The sequence below is a fragment of the Elaeis guineensis genome, chromosome 2, assembly GCF_000442705.2.
Source record: "Elaeis guineensis isolate ETL-2024a chromosome 2, EG11, whole genome shotgun sequence".
In the NCBI taxonomy this organism is placed as follows: domain Eukaryota; kingdom Viridiplantae; phylum Streptophyta; class Magnoliopsida; order Arecales; family Arecaceae; genus Elaeis; species Elaeis guineensis.
In genome coordinates this window covers 21,225,111-21,244,190 of record NC_025994.2, presented here as the reverse complement: position 1 = coordinate 21,244,190, position 19,080 = coordinate 21,225,111, and the positions used below count along the sequence as shown (strand labels likewise).

Sequence of the window (19,080 nt, the reverse complement as noted above, 5' to 3'; positions counted from 1 at the left end):
AACCATCTAATTGTTAGGTGGCTGATCTTATTTTTATGAAAAAATTTCATAAGAAATCAACCTCCTCCATGCCAATATCACACACACAAAATTATGTGTCGCCCATTTAATTTTTGGCATTAAAAAGGAAGAGTCCTTCTTAACAAAGTCTCTTAATTTTCTTACCATATTCCACACGTCCCATTAATTTGTGCACCATCAAATGGTGCCTTTGGATATGTGGGCATGGAAGAGTCCATTTCATATTGGACTTTTACTTGCTCCCTTTTATTTCCATGCATTCCCTTTACTCCACGTGCCATCTGATGGCATCTGAAGATTTGTTGGCACAGAAGTGGAGGAGTCCTTCTGCTTGAAGGCTCTTCCACACCCATTACTTTCCATATAAAAGAATTTAATCTTTGTGGGAAACTATGGGATGTCGTATGGGATGTGTTTGCACTAAACAAATTTCTTCTCCCAAAACTCTTAATTCAGACATGCCATAATTTATGTGACCAGAGAAGGAAGAGTCCTTCTGCTCCTAAACTTTCTCATGCCATTTATTTTTGTGGTGATTTAATTCATCGCGTGGAGAAGTTGGGACGCCAAAAGTTGGCATCCCTTGGAGGTGATTTAACACCCCTTCTTTTCTATTTAAAGGGGGGTGCTACATCAGCTTGGACATCCCATTTGTGGCTGAGGATAGGCATGAGAATGAAAGAAAAAAGAGAGGAAAATGCTTGAAAAAATATAAGAGAAAAAAGGAGAGAAAAATAGAAAGAAAAGAAAATAGAAAATGGAAAGCATGAGATGCTTATCCTAAAATCAGGTTATTCATATGTTGAACATCAAATCTGATTTTTGTGTGGTGAGATCATTTGAAAAATGGTTCCTAGAATGATCCTAGTGGAGGTCTTGAAGGCATACAAATGGTGGTGCAATCCGTTCTTGCGAAGGACGATTGGTGGTGAACTTACAAAGAAGACTGTAGCACTACATCAAATTGGAAAGGACCCTGATCAATCCCATATGGATCACCGTTGGAGGACTTCTACTTTAGAGTCTTGTGGAGATCTCAATGTTATTAGATCATCATCTTCATGTTGGTATATGACATTTGATCCCTTGCTTATTTACATGCTTATGTTGTTTGATTGTAATCATCAAGAGATTCTTAAGATTTTATATTTCGATAGTCTAGTTTAAATGTTAAACTTTATTTTTAATTATTGAATCCATATAAAAAATTTTGAAATTTACATTCCACTGCATCACCGGAACCCAATATCAACCATCAAGATATGATCTCTGCAAGGAATCTAGTACCCCAGTGAGATTAAAATGCCTTTGATCAGATCAAAGTCTTGTGTGGATACACGTAGAGGCCGGATGCTTGTGCGGCTTCTAGAGGTCGGATGTTTGTGCGGCTTCAAGAGACCTTCAGAAGACATCCATGATCATCAATTCATAGTGAAGATTGACTCATGCCAAGGTATGAAGTTTATTTATTTATTTTATTTAATTTTTATATTTGAATCCTATCTCACATATGTCGATCCTGTTTATGATTTTAAGATTTGATCTTATGCATGCTTAGATTAAATTAGATTTAATCTGAATTTTAAATTTTCGTTGCATACTCATTTTGAAAATTTTTTGCATATATGAAACCATAAAATCCCAACAAATCATCCTCATAACCAAATGGTATGGAAACACTAGTATGGCATGTAGATAAGATATAGGAGTGCATCGTCACTGAACGTGACCAACTGTGAAATACTCTGCTGTCAAGGGTAGCTTGTAAAGGATATGGGTATAAGTGTCCCTCTGACCTGAGATCACCATGGTGACTTGCAAGCAACTCACTATACTTTGGTGTCAGACTATTTGAGTTTGTAATTCAGTGATGGAAGATTTTTGGATGTAGTCAAGTATTTGTCAAGTCAGTACATGAGTTAAGATGGGATTGACCCCTCTGAATTTGTAGGAGTTGATGTATCAATGTATTTCAATTTAGCAAAATCTGAGTTCGGATAATCCATATGATGGATTTGAAAGATTGAAATACAATATGGATGACTTATCCAAGATTGATAGTTAAATCCTAGGTCATCCTTGAGCATTAGGATCAAAGGAATAAATTATACGATAACCATACACTGGTAGGTTCTTGAATGTTGCTTCACCATCATTCGATCTATTCAGATATCGGGTCACCATTGCTAGATGGTTACATCGATTGATTCAAAAATTTATTTCTGTACTATCGATTTAGGTTTGAATCTATAAGTCACACTCAAAAGAAGTTTCTAACTGATCATGTGACTGATCAACGATTGAGAATCATTCAAAGGTTTAATCGTCAATTCGATTGATGATTAACTTTATGCAAAAGTTACAATGAATTTATTCATCAAATATTAGTACATTAATAGAAGATTAATTAGCAATTAGATTACTGATTAGCTCTATTTGATTGAGTAAAGAGGATTAAATATAATCTAATTGAATTAGATTCAATTAGATTTAACCTGATTAGATTATGAGATGATCTAATCGCTAAGAGAGAATTATCCCTGATTTGATCTGGATATTGGTTCAATTAATTTTTAATTTGATTAAAATTTGATTAAAAAGTTATGAACTTAATTAGATTGAATTTTATCTATTTTATTTGGACTAAACCAGATGTGATTTGGTTTGGATTGAAATAAGGAAATAAAAGAGTCCATGGAAGATTGGACTCTTCTCCCATGTGCCACCAAGTTTAAGATGCCATATCTCCTCATGCCAAAAGTTTTTTTGTATGAGATTTCTTCACACAAAAGGACTTTCCCTTGCCTTTCTGACATCCAAATTGGATAAAATTTGGTTTTAAATGGTATGTTCAAATCTGATTTGAAATAAGATACCTTTTAGATAATGTTTGACATTATCTACAACCTCTCCATGCCACTTCTTTTTATTCCTCTTATTTTGTGCAACAACATGGGGGTTTCTCACTATGAAAAATTAGATAGGATCTGGTTTCACTATTGAAAAATAAAAGAAGGGGCGTCATATATTTCTTTTGGGCATGGGAATTGAGAGGAGACGACAAAAGGCAAGTAAGAGTCCAAAAACCCTAGGACTCTTCACCTAACTCATTACATGCCTAAATAAAAGGGGTTTTATTTTGGTTTTGAGTGTGTAAGAAAGAAGAAAGAGTGCTCTTCATGTTTGGGGTCTTGGGCATGAGTTCTTAGTGTGGAAAAAAGAGATGAGAGTCCTCTCTCTTAGGTGTGCGCAAAAACCTAGTTTTTAGAGTTTTGATCCTAAAGATTTGAGAAGAGAGAAAAATAAGAAGAAAATTATTTTCTTCTTTATCTTTCTTCTATCTCTTCATCTTCTTCAAAAGTCCATCTTCAACCTTCAAAAAAATTTTAGAGATTTGAAGAAAGGATCCAAATCAGTCAAGAAGAAAGTCTTCGTGTGAGCTAGTACTCCCAAGAAGATCGATCAGATCGGAGCTTCAAGTAGACTTCCCGTAGAGGCCAGATGCATGTGTGGTTGTGAGCAACTAGCAAAGACTCTCTCTACCATATTCTTAATAGTGGTGATCATCGACTCGCACTCAGGTATCGAGTTCTGAAATCAGATATGTATAGATTTGATCTACTGCTTACATCCATACATGTAGATTTTATCATATGATTATTTTAGATTTTATATGCAGCATATCATTTTATAGATCTTAGAGTAGGTTGATTTGATGATTAGATCATATGCATGTTAGATTAATATGATTAATCTAATTATCTTCTGCTGTAATTTATTCAAAAAAATTTGAAATACATGCATAAAATCACCTACGTTTTCCAACAGTGGTATCAGAGCACTAGGTTCGTTATGACATGTTATATGTGCATATTAAATCTGAATTTTTTAATTTTATTTAGTTCAAAAATATGATATTTTGATCTAAATTTAATTAATGATGGATCACACAAACTAATATAAGGTTGTCCTGCTGTAGAGTTTATCCGTTATAGTGAACAAGTTGTCCTAGTTTGTGCTGATCTTTGATAAAATCTAATTTTTTTTATGTTGCATGTGATATTTATGATCTGATTTAGATGTGATCTAAGATTATAATCAGATCTGATATAATTTAGATTAGATCTAAATTCAAGCATATATGATATATGATTAGAGTAGATGATCCAATTAGCAAGTACTTGGATTGAATTGATCACCAGGCCGTCCGATCATAGGAGCAAGAAGGATTTAAAGATCCTCTCTTTTCATTTAATGGGGTGCTCTTATGGCGTGTAGGGGTGTCATATGATTAGATCTCATGAAAAAGAATACGAAAGAAAAAACTTATTTTTCTGCAAAATTCTAGATCTTGAAATCCTAGATTTGTTGTATGTGATATAAAATTGTATGAAAAATAAAATATCTAATCTATATGATTAAAATTATTTTAATCATAAAAAAATAAAATCTCAAATCATAAAAAGTTTTAGATATGATCTAAAAGATGTTTATGATTGATTTTATTTTAGGATTATGCAAGATATTTAGATTTGAATTGTGCTCGCATAATTACTGAGCCGACCCAATTTTGAACTGAGTTGACCTAGTCTCCTTATGCAGCCGGCTCAATATTGATTGAGTCGACTCAATTTCAGAATAAAAAGTCTTTGCATAATATTTGTTGTAAATTATTTACAAAATAAAAATATTAAAATTATTTTAAATCTAAATTTAAACCATATTGATGTAAAAACTTAATTAAGAATTAAGTGATAGATTGATTAGATCTAGAATTGTGATTAAAGATTTAATATCATTCACATAAAATATGGAGGTATGGGTTAGCTCAAATCAGATCCTCTTAATTGGATTAGACCTAAGATTTGATTAAATCTAACAAAATTTTAAATTAGATTAAATTAAATTTTTTTTAGAACCAATACAATAGTTGTAGATAGTCAAGTCTATGTTGATTAGATCAAATGGATCTTGATTGTGGCTCAATAGTTGAATCCGAATTATTGGACTGGTCTAATCAAAACTAATTAACTAATTGATGTCTAAGATAAGTTCGGCATTTTGACCGATAGTTTTTAATTGGGAGCAGCTTACCTGATCATTTTGATGGTGTCTAAGGCAAGCTTAACAGACCCTCCCACCGATCTTACTTATCTGGTCAATTTGATGAATTAGATTTTGATTAGATCGCTAAGTGATTCGAGTTAACCCATGCTATTAAGGTTGATCAGTGTGACTGATCTAGGTGCCAGTTCAACCAGCATGACTTTAATCCAATTCAATGACTTGGTGAAGTTAGTAGGAGAATTATGGTTTACTGATTGATCTTTTCTCTTCTCTTAACTCATAAATTAAATCTTCTAAATTATTAGGTCCATAAAAATAAGCTAATTATGGGGATAACTAGATCATAGCCTCTCATTAAATTGGATGATAATATGTCCATTAGTATGATGATCATTGGAGGCCCAAAGGCTTGGTGTTCATCTACTGTTTGAATTATTATTCATAATATGATGACTTAGTTGAGTCTCTCTGTTAAGTGGTCAAATTAGCCGACCAAAGTCGGACCTGATTATTTGGTAGTTGGATTCGTAAGTATGATCATGTTAATGGTTGGACCTAACCGAGACTTTCAATAGAGGTCCATCGCCTACTGAAATAAAATTTGAAGCTAAATTAATTATTAAAAATTATTTACTGAAATAATTGATTAAGAATCTACCCATAGATGTACATGGGTGAGCTGGCCAAAGTCGGGCTCCTGTGCAATTTGTGTGGATTCTAGTACCCACTAAGGAATTAAAGTAATTCCTTAAATTGAAGGTAAAGGCTATCAATTCATATAAAATAGTGGAAGAACCTTTAGACTAAAGTCTAAGTCTTTATGCTTAATCAATTCATAAATATAGAGGTCTTGTGTTTTTCTTTCAGTTATGGCTAAATGTCCATTACTCCGTTCACTGTTTGACAGTGACTAATTTATAGGATCCAACTTCGATAATTGGTATTAGAAGTTGCAAATAGTTCTAGAGCACGAATGGATCCTATATATGATTATGGATTCAGCACCTAATATTTTCACATCTAACACACATGATGCCATCAAAGGTACTTATTAGAAGTGGCTAAATGATCGTATCACCATGTGATATTATTGAGATCATCGAAGAACACAAATTTAGTTGTAAATTCGATGATGCTCAAGTGGGAGGAAATCCTTCAAATATTGAAGGAGTTCTTTCGCACCTTTGAAGATGAGTCTTCAGTAGGGCAACAATCCTTTGAAAAAAGAAAAACAAGGTGCAAAAAAATCATGCTTGGGCTGAGGAGCCTGAATTGACAAAAAGAGTCTAAGGTTAACCTAGTCGGACAAAATTCTTTGACCCGAATAGGCTAAGAAAGAGAAATCAGCAAAGAGTTGCTGGATGAGGTATTTATACGATAACACCTTATGATTTCTCTACCCGTGACACTATGAATTGGGTATTGGATATCGAAAGTCTATGCAAATTATTGCAATGACTTCAGGTTAGTAGAAAGATTGGAAACAGCAAAAGATTCCTGAACGTTAGAGATGGAACTTATATTCTAATCCTGATTTTAGGAATCATCGAGCCTATTTTCAATTCTGACAATATCATTTTAATGATTGTCACTATTATTTAATGATTTTATGATATCATTACGAATGATGTCAAAATCATGATGGATAATTAAAGAAATGACATTTATGAATAGTCATAGCCTGTTAGTGTACTGTATATAACAAACAAACTTCTAAAGTAGATAATGTCACAGGTATCTATCTTTGGCATTATAGGCTCTATTATATAAATAAAAATAAGATCAACAGGAGATAATTTTTGAAGTCAATGATTGTGAATCATTGTCAATCTGTTAATCTTATCTCTTTAGTAAGATGACTAAGTCACCTTTTATTGAAAAAGATGAACGAGCCAATGATGTTCTGAATCTGATACATACTGATGTATTGGATCTATAAATATGTTTGTCATAAATTTAGATTATTTAAAATATTTAAATAATTCTTTAATAAGATAGAAAAATAAACTGAGAAGAGTATTGAAACTCTTCAGTCAGACCAAAGAGAAGAATGCCTTTCAGATGAATTTTTGACATATCTGGAAGAGAATAGGATTCTCTCTTATTAGAATCGACTTTATTAGACATAGTTTGATCCATAATGAGATTTATAAGTCTGTCAATCTTCTTTTAGGGTTATACTCTTAAGACTGCTTGTTATGTTCTGAACTAAATTCCGAATTAATCAGTCGCAAACACTTCATACGAGATATGGATTAGGCATAAGCCAATACTTTCTTACCTTATGGTTTGAGAGTGTTTGTTTTATGTCAAATATTTACAGACTGATTAGCTTGGATCTCAATCCTATATATATTAATTTGTAGGATAATCTCAAAGAATCTAGGGGATATAACTTCTACTATGCTAAAGAACAAAAGTAGTTCGGTATTTCTTTTAGAAAAAGAATGCCTTGGTGAAGAAATTGATGCCTCTAATGTAGAACTTATGAAGTTTGACAGGTAAAAAAATCGACACAATCTAGTAAACCCATAGAATCGGATTTATTTAGATCAAATCTGAAACCTATTGTAAAGGCACTATTAAGGAGATCCAGTAAAGTACCGCATCCGTCAAATAGATACTTTGGTATCTAAATTCGAGATGTGATTCTGTTAAACTTGACAAGAACAACAAGAATCTAATCACCTATATGGATGCCATGCAAAAGTCCAACTCTGATTAGTAGCTTGGAGCCATAGAGTCTGAAATTGAATCTATGAAAGTCAACGGTGTATGGACACTTGTTGATCCACTCAAAAGGGTAAAGCTCATAGAGTGTAAGTGGATCTTTAATAGGATCAGAGTAGTGTAGATGAGAAGATGGAGACCTACAATATCCGTCTAGTTGCCTAAGGATATTGTCAACATTATGGTATTGACCATAACAAGATATTTTCTTCTATGGCAATGCTAAATATTTCAGAGTTGGAACATGTAATTTGATAAGTGATCAAAACATATGGCTTCATTGAGAATGAAGAAGAACCTTGCAAATACAAATGGGTTAATAGTTCTATGAGTGTATTTCTTGTTTTGTATGTGAATAAAATTTTTTTAATAAAAAATGATATTTCTTACATTACAGAGAATAAAAATTTTGCTATTATCATAGTTTTCCATAAAGGACTTGAAAAAAGCATCTCTTATCCTAGGGATGAAGATCTATAGAGATAGATTTAAGAGACTGTTTGGATTTTTTCAGTCCAACATACATAGGGTGTTTATGAGTAGAATTTGTTCTATCATGTATACCATATATAAGATTAGATATGGTATACTTACTAGGGTAGTGAGTAGATACATACAAGATTTGGGTAAGAATCACTAAAAAGTCATCCTTAAGTATTTGAGAAATACTAAGAACCGGTGATTTGGTTATGGAGAATCTGACTTAAAAACTTATAGAGTATGATTTCAGTTTTTAGTTGGACATAATAATAGCAAAAATATGTCGGAATACATTCTTATCCTAAATAATGGAGTAATCTACTGGAAAAGTTCCAAGTAAAAAATTATAGCCAAATTCAATTTGTAAGACTGAATGCATTGCAGCATCCGATGCTTACAAAGAAGCTATATGATTATAAAGGTTTATTGGCAAGCTAGGAGTGGCACCCTCCAATGATAGTTCTGCTGTATTGTACAGTATCGAGCCATAGCTCATGTCTTGGAGCCGAAGTCCCATTAGCTTACCAAGTATTTTGCATTGCTACCACCTTATTCAAAAATTTGTTAAGATGACGTCAATTTTTAGAAGATCGATGGAAAGAAGAACCTGACCAACCTATTTACTAAAGCCTCAATATCTGAGAGTTCTAAATGATAAATTGAAGATGGGTATATGATACTATACTGATTGGCTTTAGTCCAAGTGGGAGTTGTTGGAAATTATGTTCTAAAATCAATCATTTGACGATTGTGCTAATTATAAATATATATGAATTGATCAAATAATAAAAATTATTTAATCTTTTTCATCACAAGATAACATCTTCTAACAAACTCCTATGTTGTGATGAAGTCCTTAGGGTTACTTTGATCGATAAAAGAAGATTTATCATGTAATCCTTAAACAGTTCATGATCAAATGATACGCTATTACTAGGATGATAGCGATATCAAGTGTAGATCGTTATGTGCCATATGTATTGATTGTCCTCATAATCAAATGGTGTGGAGACATTGGTATGGTATGCAGGTGAGATGTAGGAGTACATCATCACTGAACGTGACCAACTGCGGAGCACTCTGCTGTCAAGAGTAGCTCGTGAAGGGTATGGGTATAAATATCCCTCCGACCTGAGATCACCATGGTGACTTGCAAACAACTCACTGTACTTTAATGTCAGACTATCTAAGTTTATTGATAAACACTTAATTTAAGTCATTTAAAGTAAAAAATTATATTTAATTTATTTTATTTATTAAGAATTTGATATTTTTTTTATATTTTACAGGAAAGGTGATCGCCGATACAAAGAGTCTGATTCGTAGATCAAAAAGACTCAAGTTTGAAGAAAATTAGACTTAAAATAAAATTAAAATAAAAGAAGGATGCATACGGTATTATAGAAAATGAAGATACTATGCAAAGAATCCAAAAAGGATATAGGCTCATTTTAAAGAAACAAAAGTTTCTTTTTGTAATCAAAAAAGCCTAACAGCGGGCGCGAGCGCGCGGCAGTGCGGGCGCGAGCACATGGCAGGTTTGCGGGCGCGCAGCATGGCAGGTTCGCGGATGCACGGCAGTGCGGGCGCGGGTGCGCGGCATGGCGGGTTTGCGGAGAGTTGTGCTGGCAGACACAGTGGCGAACAGATGGACGACAGATGGATCTGAAAATTAAAGAAAAAAAATATAATATTTGAAAATACTTCAAGAGGAAGAATTTGTATTTTCTTTATCTGCTTGTGATCTTTCCATCTCATCCATCCATCTTTTAGTCCTTAGTATTTTTTTTAGTCCCACATCTGAAAATCATATAAAACTCTTCCCTCCTAACACCTATAAAAAGGCTCTTGTACTTCCATTTGAGGATCATCCTAAAAATTCTTCCAGAGCCTTGCATAGAGGAAGAGAAAGGGACCACTCTATGAGCAGCTAGGCTAGCAGTCTCGGGAGTGGAGAAAAAATTTTGTAACGACACAGAGTGAGTTTATTGTTCTAAACTTTTTTGTATTTCTTTATATGCAATAAAGATTATGCTTTTTATTTAAATCATCATGAGTTCTTTATTTTCTCTCTTTCATATCTTTTATTTATGCTTTTCTGTTAGATTAATATTAGGAACAACTTTTACTTTTCGAAGACACGTCGTGATCTACGGGTACGGGGCGTGCGAAAGAAAAAAGAGTTATTTACCTAGTACTTTTCGGAGATGCACCGTGATCTACGGGTACGGGATATGCCGAGAAAAGATAGATATTTTTTCTAAGATTAATAGCATCTATTTAAAAAAAAAAGAGATACAACTTACTAGTGCAAAATTAATTCAAAACTCTCGAGCTCTTTATTTTCTAATTACATCAATTTTAAGATAATTTATTTTTTAAATCAAAACAACGCTTCTTTCTTTTATTTTGCAATCTCAACTTAGCCCAAGGTCCCTAAGGATACGATCTCGACTCATCCTACCTATGTAGTGAGTAGAGTTATTTTTGGTGCTATCAACGACTATGCATCATTTATAATTCAGTGATGGAAGATTTTTGGATGCAGTCAAGTACTTGTCAAGTCGGTGCATGAGTCAAGATGGGATTGACCCCTCTGAATTAGTAAGAGTTAATGTATCAATATATTTCAATTTAGCAAAACCTAAGCTCGGATAATCCATATGATGGATTTGAAAGATTGAAATATAATGTGGATGACTTATCTAGGATTAACAGTTAAATCTTAGGTCATCCTTGAGCATTAGGATCAAAGAGATGAATTATATGGTAATCATACATCAGTAGGTTCTTGAATGTTGCTTCGCCATCATTCGACCTATCCAGACGTCGGATCACCATTGCTAGATGGTTACATTGATTGATTCAAAAATTTATTTTCATGCTATCATCTTAGGTTCGAACCTTTGAGGTCACACTCAAAAAAAATTTCTGACTGATCATATGGCTAATCAACGATTGAGAATCATTCAAGGGCATAATCATCAATTCAATTGATGATTAACCTTATACAAAAGTTATAATGAATTTACTCATCAAGTATTAGTGAATTAATAAAGAATTAATTAGTAATTAGATTGCTGATTAGCTTAATTTGATTGAGCAAAGAGGATTAAATAAAATCTAATTGAATTAGATTCAATTAGGTTTGACCTGATTAGGTTATGAGATTACCTAATCGCTAAGGGAGAATTATCCCTGATTTGATCAGGACCTTGGTTCAATCAATTTTTAATTTGATTGAAATTTGATTAAGAAGTTAGAACCTAATTAGATTGGGTTTCATCTATTTTATTTAGGCTAAAGCAGATGTGATTTGGTTTGGATTCAAATAAGGAAACAAAAGAGTCCACAGAAGATTGGACTCTTCTCTCATGTGCCACTAAGTTTAAGATGCCATATCTCCTCACGCCAAAAGTTTTTTTATGTGAGATTTCTTCATGCAAAAGGCCTTTCCCTTCTCTTTCTCACATCCAAAATTGGATGAAATTTGGTTTTAAATTGTACGTTGAAATCTAATTTAAAATAGGATACCTTTTAAATAATGTTTGACATTATCTACAACCTCTCCACGCCACTTCCTTTTATTCCTCTTATTTTGTGCAACAACATGGGGGTTTCTCACTGTAGAAAATCAGATAGGATCTGGTTTCACTGTGAAAAAATAAAAGAAGGGGTGTCATATATTTCTTTTGGGCATGGAATTGAGAGGAGGCAACAAAAGGCAAGTAAGAGTCCAAAAACCCTAGGACTCTTCACCCAACTCATTACATGCCTAAATAAAAGGGGTTTTATTTTGGTTTTGAGTGTGTAAGAAAGAAGAGAGAGTGTCTTCATGTTTGGAGTCTTGGGCATGAGTTCTTGGCATGAAAAAAAGTGAAAAGAGTCCTCTCTCTTAGGTGTGTGCAAAAACCTAGTTTCTAGGGTTTTGATCCTAAGAGTTTGGGAAGAGAGAAAAATAAGAAAAAAATTATTTTCTTCTCCATCTTTCTTTCATCTCTTTATCTCCTTCAGAAATCCATCTTCAATCTCTATAAAGATTTCAGAGATTTGAAGAAAGAATCCAGATCAGCCAAGAAAAAAGTCTTCATGCGAGCTAGCACTCCTGAGATGACCGATCAGATTAGGGCTTCAAGTGGACTTCCCGTAGAGGTTGGACGCATGTGCAGCTATGAGCAACCAGCAAGGATCCTCTTTACCATTTTTTGGAGGTGGTGATCGTCGATCCGTACTCAGGTATCGAGTTCTGAACTCAGATAGGTGTAGATTTGATCTACTGCTTACATCCATACATGCAGATTTTATCATGTGATTATTTCAGATTTTATATGCAACATATCATGTCATAGATCCTGAAGTAGGTTGATTTGATGATTAGATCATATGCATGTTAGATTAATATGATTAATCTAATTATCTTTCACTATAATTTATTTAAAAAAAATTTAAAATACACATATAAAATCGCCTACATTTTCCAACAGAATGTTCATATTGAACATCAAGTATGTTGTGACAAAGTGCTTGAGTGCATGCATGAAAGATGACACATGGCTATGGAACTTGAGGTTCGGGCATGTGAACTTTGGTTCCTTGAAGCTCTTATTCTCGAAAGCAATGGTGAAGGGATTACCTCTCATTAAGGATACCCCTAAAGGAATATGTGAAGGATATATTGTCAAAAAATACTCAAGAGCTAGCTTTCCAAAGAAGTCATTTCATCAAGCCCAAAGACCTTTGCAACTCATCCATGCGGATATTTGTAGTCCCATCACATCGGCCTCATTTAGAGGTCATCATTATTTTCTAACATTTATCTATGATTTTAGCAAGAAAATTTGGGTGTACCTCTTGAAGGAGAAACAGAAGGCCCTGGAGACATTCAAAAGGTTCAAAGTTCTTGTGGAGAACCAAATCGGGTGCAAAATCAAAGCTTTAAGATTGGATCGAGGAGGAGAGTTCATCTCGAAGGCATTCAAAGAGTTCTACAAATCTCAAAATATTTGGAGGACCTTGACTGCACCATACTCACCCTAGCAGAACGACATAGCAGAGAAGATGAATCAGATTATTCTTGACATGGTGAGAAGTATGCTGAAGATGAAGGGAAAGCCAAAAGAGTTTTGGATGGAAGCTATGAATTGTGCGGTGTATATTCTCAACCGCTGCCCAACAAGAAATCTTGAAGGAAGGACCCCTCAAGAAGCATGGAATGGATATAAGCCAAATGTATCTCATCTGAGAGTGTTTGGTTGCATTGCCTATATGCACATCCCACATCAAAGGAGAAGCAAGCTTGATGATAAAAATTATCCTTGCATCTTTATAGGATATAACCAGATATCCAAGGATACAAACTTTATGACCCAAAGGCGAAGAAGATCCTCATAAGCTATGATGTGAAGTTTTATGAAGAAGGAATTTGGAATTGGAGCACCAACATGATAAAGGTGCAAAAGGAAGAACAAGTGAAGGCTCAAGTTGAAGATCCCACACCTCCTTCAACACCTAGCACGAGATCTCCATCCTCAAGTAAAGAATCTAGAAAGATAAGAAGCATTCAAGATCTCTATGAGGTGACAAGTCTCCTTAATCTCATTTGTTTATATGCTAATGAGGATGTAATCTCTTTTGAAGAAGCAGTGAAGAATGAAAATTGGAGGACAACCATGGATGAAGAGACGAAGGCAATCCAGAAGAATGACACATGGGACCTTACTACTCTTCCAGAAGGTCATGAGCCCATCGGAGTGAAATGGGTATACAAGGTAAAGAAGAATGAAAAAGAAATGGTGGAGAAATACAACACTTGATTAGTAGCTAAAGGCTACAAGCAGCAAGCTAGGATTGACTACGATGAGGTATTTACTCCCGTAGCATGCATGGAGACAATTTGCCTGGTGATTTTCTTAGCTGCACAGAACAATTGGAACATCTATCAGCTAGATGTGAAGTCGGCATTTTTGAATAATTTTCTAGAAGAAGAAGTGTATGTTGAACAACCCAAAGGGTACGTGAAGAAGGGACATGAAGAGAAGGTATTGAAGCTAAGGAAGGCACTTTATGGCTCAAAACAAGCTTTAAGAGCATGAAACTCAAGAATTGATGGCTACTTCAAAGTAAATGGCTTCAACTAGTGTCCCTATAAACATACTGTGTATGTAAAGGAGAAAAATTTTAAAATTCTACTTGTATGTTTGTATATGGATGATCTTATTTTCATAGGTAATAATCTACAAATATTTGAGGAATTCTAGCATACCATGATGAAGGAGTTTGAGATGATAGACATGGGACTAATGACGTACTTTTTTGGTTTGGAGGTCAAACAACATCGAGAAGAAATTTTCTTATCCCAAGAAGGTTATGCCAAAGAAATTTTGAAGAAATTCAAAATGGAAGATTATAACCCTATAAGCACTCACATTGATTGTGAAGCAAAGTTGTCAAAAGAAGATGAAGGAGAGATCGTGGACCCTACTCTCTATAGAAGCTTGGTAGGATGTCTGAGGTATATGACATGTACAAGACCAGACATTCTATATGCAGTCGGCCTAGTCAGCAGATTCATAGAGGAGGTCAAATCAAAGCACTGGAAGACAGCAAAGAGGATTCTTCGTTACATCAGAGGTACTATCATTGATGGATTATTTTATTCTCATCATAGTAACTTTGGACTTGAGGGCTACTCGGATAGTGATTGGGCTGGAGATATGGATGACCGATAGAGTACTTTTGGATTTGTATTTTTCATGGGAGATGTGGCTTTTCATGGATGTCAAAGAAGCAACATATTGTTACACTTTCTACATGTGAAACCAAATATGTTACTGCATCCGCATGTATATCACATGCTATATGGCCAAGGAGCTTGCTGAAGGAAATTCATTTTGAGCAAAAGGAACCTTCCAAGATAAGCATTGATAGCAAATCGGCTATTACACTAGGGAAGAATCCGGTGTATCATTAAAGAAGCAAACATATTGATGTGCATTTTCATTCAATCCGAAAATATGTGAAGAACAAAGATGTAGAGCTACTGTATGTGAAGACACAAGATCAAGTTGCTGATATATTCATGAAACCATTAGGAGCAAAGCTCTTCACCAAGTTTAAAAGATCTCTTGGCACGATGAAGAAAGAATAATTAAGTTTAAGGGGGGTGTTAGAAAAAGTAAACTTAATTGTGTTGAATAAACCGAAAAGTCAGGTTAAATTTGGTAAACTTAATTATAGTGATAAAAAATCAAGAGTCACATTGAAAACTCAAGGATCACATGAAAAATCCAAGAGTCATATGGAAAGTATGAATTTGGTAAACTTAATTATAGTGGCAAAAAACTAAGAATCACATTGAAAACTCAAGGGTCATATGAAAAATCCAAGAGTCATATGGAAAGTATGCATAATGATAAATTTATTAGGAGAGTCAAAAAGTCACTTCTTATACCTATAAATAGGTGGTTGTTGTGAAGAAGAACGGATAGTGAAGTGAAGAAAAGAAAAAGAGAGGATTTGTAACAAAAAAAATTATACTTTTTTATTATTTTATATGATAAAAATTATTTTTTTATATTTTTATTATATATTTCATCGTCATTGCATATTCTATCAGTTCTCGAGTCCCCACTTGAGCTATACAGGCCGTTGCCATTGATGGAACTTCTGTCCACTCCTATTATTATTTATATATATGCTTCATCTTTTTGGTTGTGGGTGTGCATGGATGAGGTTTATAAAAGGTACATGCCATTGGTAGTCATGATTAGATGAGAAATGCTTACATAGACAAAAAGATTTTTCTTCTTTCAACGTTTGTCCCGCAAAATGTTTACATGATGTCTCTAAAATCATTATTTGTTTGGAGATGATCAACTTGCAGATGAGAGGAGCACCCACGTTAGCACATCTTCGCATGACAATTTTGTACTCAAAGGTGGGGTACGTGAATCATAGGACATTAAGGCGGGTGCTGAAGTGGGTGTGCGTCATTAACCATTTCTTTTAAGTAGGACACAGTATGATGAGTGTTTTAATCTCAGGATGGCATGTGGCCTCGCATAATACACGCGGGACCATATCCTTGATGTGGGCGCTTTTTAGGGTGAGAGTTTACTGCTTCGCTCTTAAGTGGGAAAAATTATTGATTAGACCCTATTCACAGTGGACTATGAATAATTTAATTCGTTTTGTCACTTGTTTTTATTTTATATATATGATAATAACATATAATATCATATATTTAATACATTTTTTCTTCTTAATAATACATCCTATGGTGTATTTAATGTTTTTTTCTTTTTTTTAATTAATAAATTATTCATGATGCACTGTGAATCGGGTCCAACCAATAATTTTTTCTGAAATGGGAGAAAGCTTTCAAACTAGCTGTTTTCGATCAGAGATTGCTTAAGCACTCTTTATAATCTAATATAGAGTACATTATGTTTTCTGACTTTAAAAAAAATGCATCACCGAATTGTACCAGCACTAACCATCATACTTGACTACTTGTTTGCTGACTCATGGAAAAGTATGCATATCTAAAATTTAGCTACCCATTAAAACTCAAATGCAAGGATCCCTAAAAAGTGGTCCACAAAGAAAGTACTTATACCATGTGCCTCAATTTATGGTTCAGGAGATGCTTTTTTTTTGTCAAGAATTAGACCGACCTATACATTGCCCGATTTCCTCCATGAACGGTGGCATGCTAAAATGTCTGTTGCTCCTAGATTGATTTTGATGATCACAAAGCAGATTGAAGGAATACAAATAATTTTAAAATGAAAAAGTCCTTATGCTCTTCAAGGGCAAAATCGTAATTTCACTAAAATCCTGATTTGATAGTACCATTTGGTAGAACAAATGATTTGAAATCTATTGGTGAAAATTTCATTGTGTTTGGACTTGTATTTTTGAAGTTATGAAGGTTTGAAGTGCATGAGTCGACTCATGAGTCAACTCATGGCACTGTGAGCTGATTGGCACGCAAAAATTCTCCTTGGCACGCTAGTTTTCTAGCTTGGCACGACCTGTGAGTCGACTCATGAGTCGACCCACAAGGCATGAGTCGACTCATGAGTCGACCCCTGCTAATTTGAGCCAAGAATTTCCAGAAACGCATTCTCTGGTTTTTGCAACAGAGGTCGACTCATGAGTCGACCCCTGAAGCATGAGTCGACTCATGAGTCGACCCCTGCGACGGGAATTGTCAGCAACGGCTATTTTTTTGTCCGTTTTAATTGCCATTTATACTTCCTAAAAATCCTCTAACGGCTCTTTATCTACCTAAATTATTTTCTCTTGCTTCTAATGCTACAAAATGCTTTAAATGGTGAAAGAAATTGCAGATTAAATAGCGGATCAAATGTGAAATCAAAACAGTAGAGAAGAAGAGAAGAATAGAAGAAAGGATCCGAAATTTGCAAGAAAAAGCCTGAGATCAACGAAAAATCCAAAGAGAAAAAGAGAGAGGATCCACAATATAGCAGAGAGATTGTTAAAGAGAAAAGCAAGATCTTTCAAGGAGAGAATTCTTCACGCCTATTGTTTCAACCTTGATCTAGAGATTGTTCAAAGCTTTCAAGAGATCTTCAATCAACAATCAACCTCTTCTCAAGCATTCAAGCGTTCATCCACTTTGAGAAAATCTGAAAAAGGGGTTCTTCATTTGAGTAAAGCTTTTATTGTTATATTTGCTCATTTAAGGAGCTGTTATTGTATTAATCTGTGCTCTAAATTTTCTAACTCTTTGTGAGTTTTTGTTCTTGTTTTTGGAGGATTTCCAAAACAAGGAAAGGTTGATCCGAACCTGAAATCGGAGTATTTTGAGTTTACTTGTACCCGAAAAATAAGTGATCTAGCTTGGGATAGCTAGTGTCGGAGTTTCCGACGTCTTGTATTCTAGCTTGGGATAGCTAGTGTCGGAGTTTCCGACGTTTTGTATTCGGGTTGAATACAAAGGATAGTGGATTAAAATTCCCAAGTGGGATCTTGGGGAGTGGATGTAGGTGCAAGGTTAGCACCGAACCACTATAAATCCTTGTGTTTGTGGTGTGCTTTATCGCTTTATCTTATTTCTTTATTATATCCTTGCAATACTGCTTTAGGTAATTAATATTGATTTAAAGCCATTGTTTTGTTCTTCATAAGTTATCTGTTGGGCTTAAAATTTTTAGAAACCCAATTCACCCCCCCTCTTGGGTTGCATAGCTGGGCAACAAGTGGTATCAGAGCCGGTGCTCTAGCCCTTCTTTGATCTAACAATCAAAGAGCCAAAGATCTATGGCAACCCATGTTGGAACTTCTCTAGCCGAGGGGCAATCAACAAACCGACCTCCACTTTTCAATGGGTCTAATTACACCTATTGGAAAGCTTGGATGAAGATTTTCATACAAGCACTCGACTATGATATGTGGAGTATCATAGTGAATGGTCCTCACACACCCACCAAGATTATAGATGGTGAGGAGTCAACCAAACCCGAGAAAGAATGGGATGAGGTTGACAAGAAATTGGCACAATTAAATGCCAAAGCCATGAATGTTCTTTATTGTGCACTAGATGCTAGTGAATTTAATCGCATTTCTACTTGTGCATCTGCTAAAGAAATATGGAATAGGTTAGAAGTCACCCATGAGGGAACAAATCAAGTAAAAGAGTCTAAAATAAACATGCTTGTACATAAATATGAATTGTTCAAAATAGAGCATGATGAGTCCATAACTGCTATGTTTACTCGTTTTACTGATATAATCAATGGTTTAAAGAGTCTTGGC

General features: G+C 34.5%; 1 long non-coding RNA gene across 1 annotated transcript; it reads left to right on the top strand.

The window, feature by feature from the left end:
- The first annotated feature begins 446 nt into the window (after positions 1–446).
- LOC140855596 (uncharacterized) lies at positions 447–10,274 on the top strand. Its single transcript, XR_012138544.1, has 3 exons — positions 447–1,088; positions 1,282–1,474; positions 9,588–10,274. It is a non-coding gene; the product is annotated as an uncharacterized lncRNA (long non-coding RNA).
- The last annotated feature ends 8,806 nt before the right edge of the window (positions 10,275–19,080 follow it).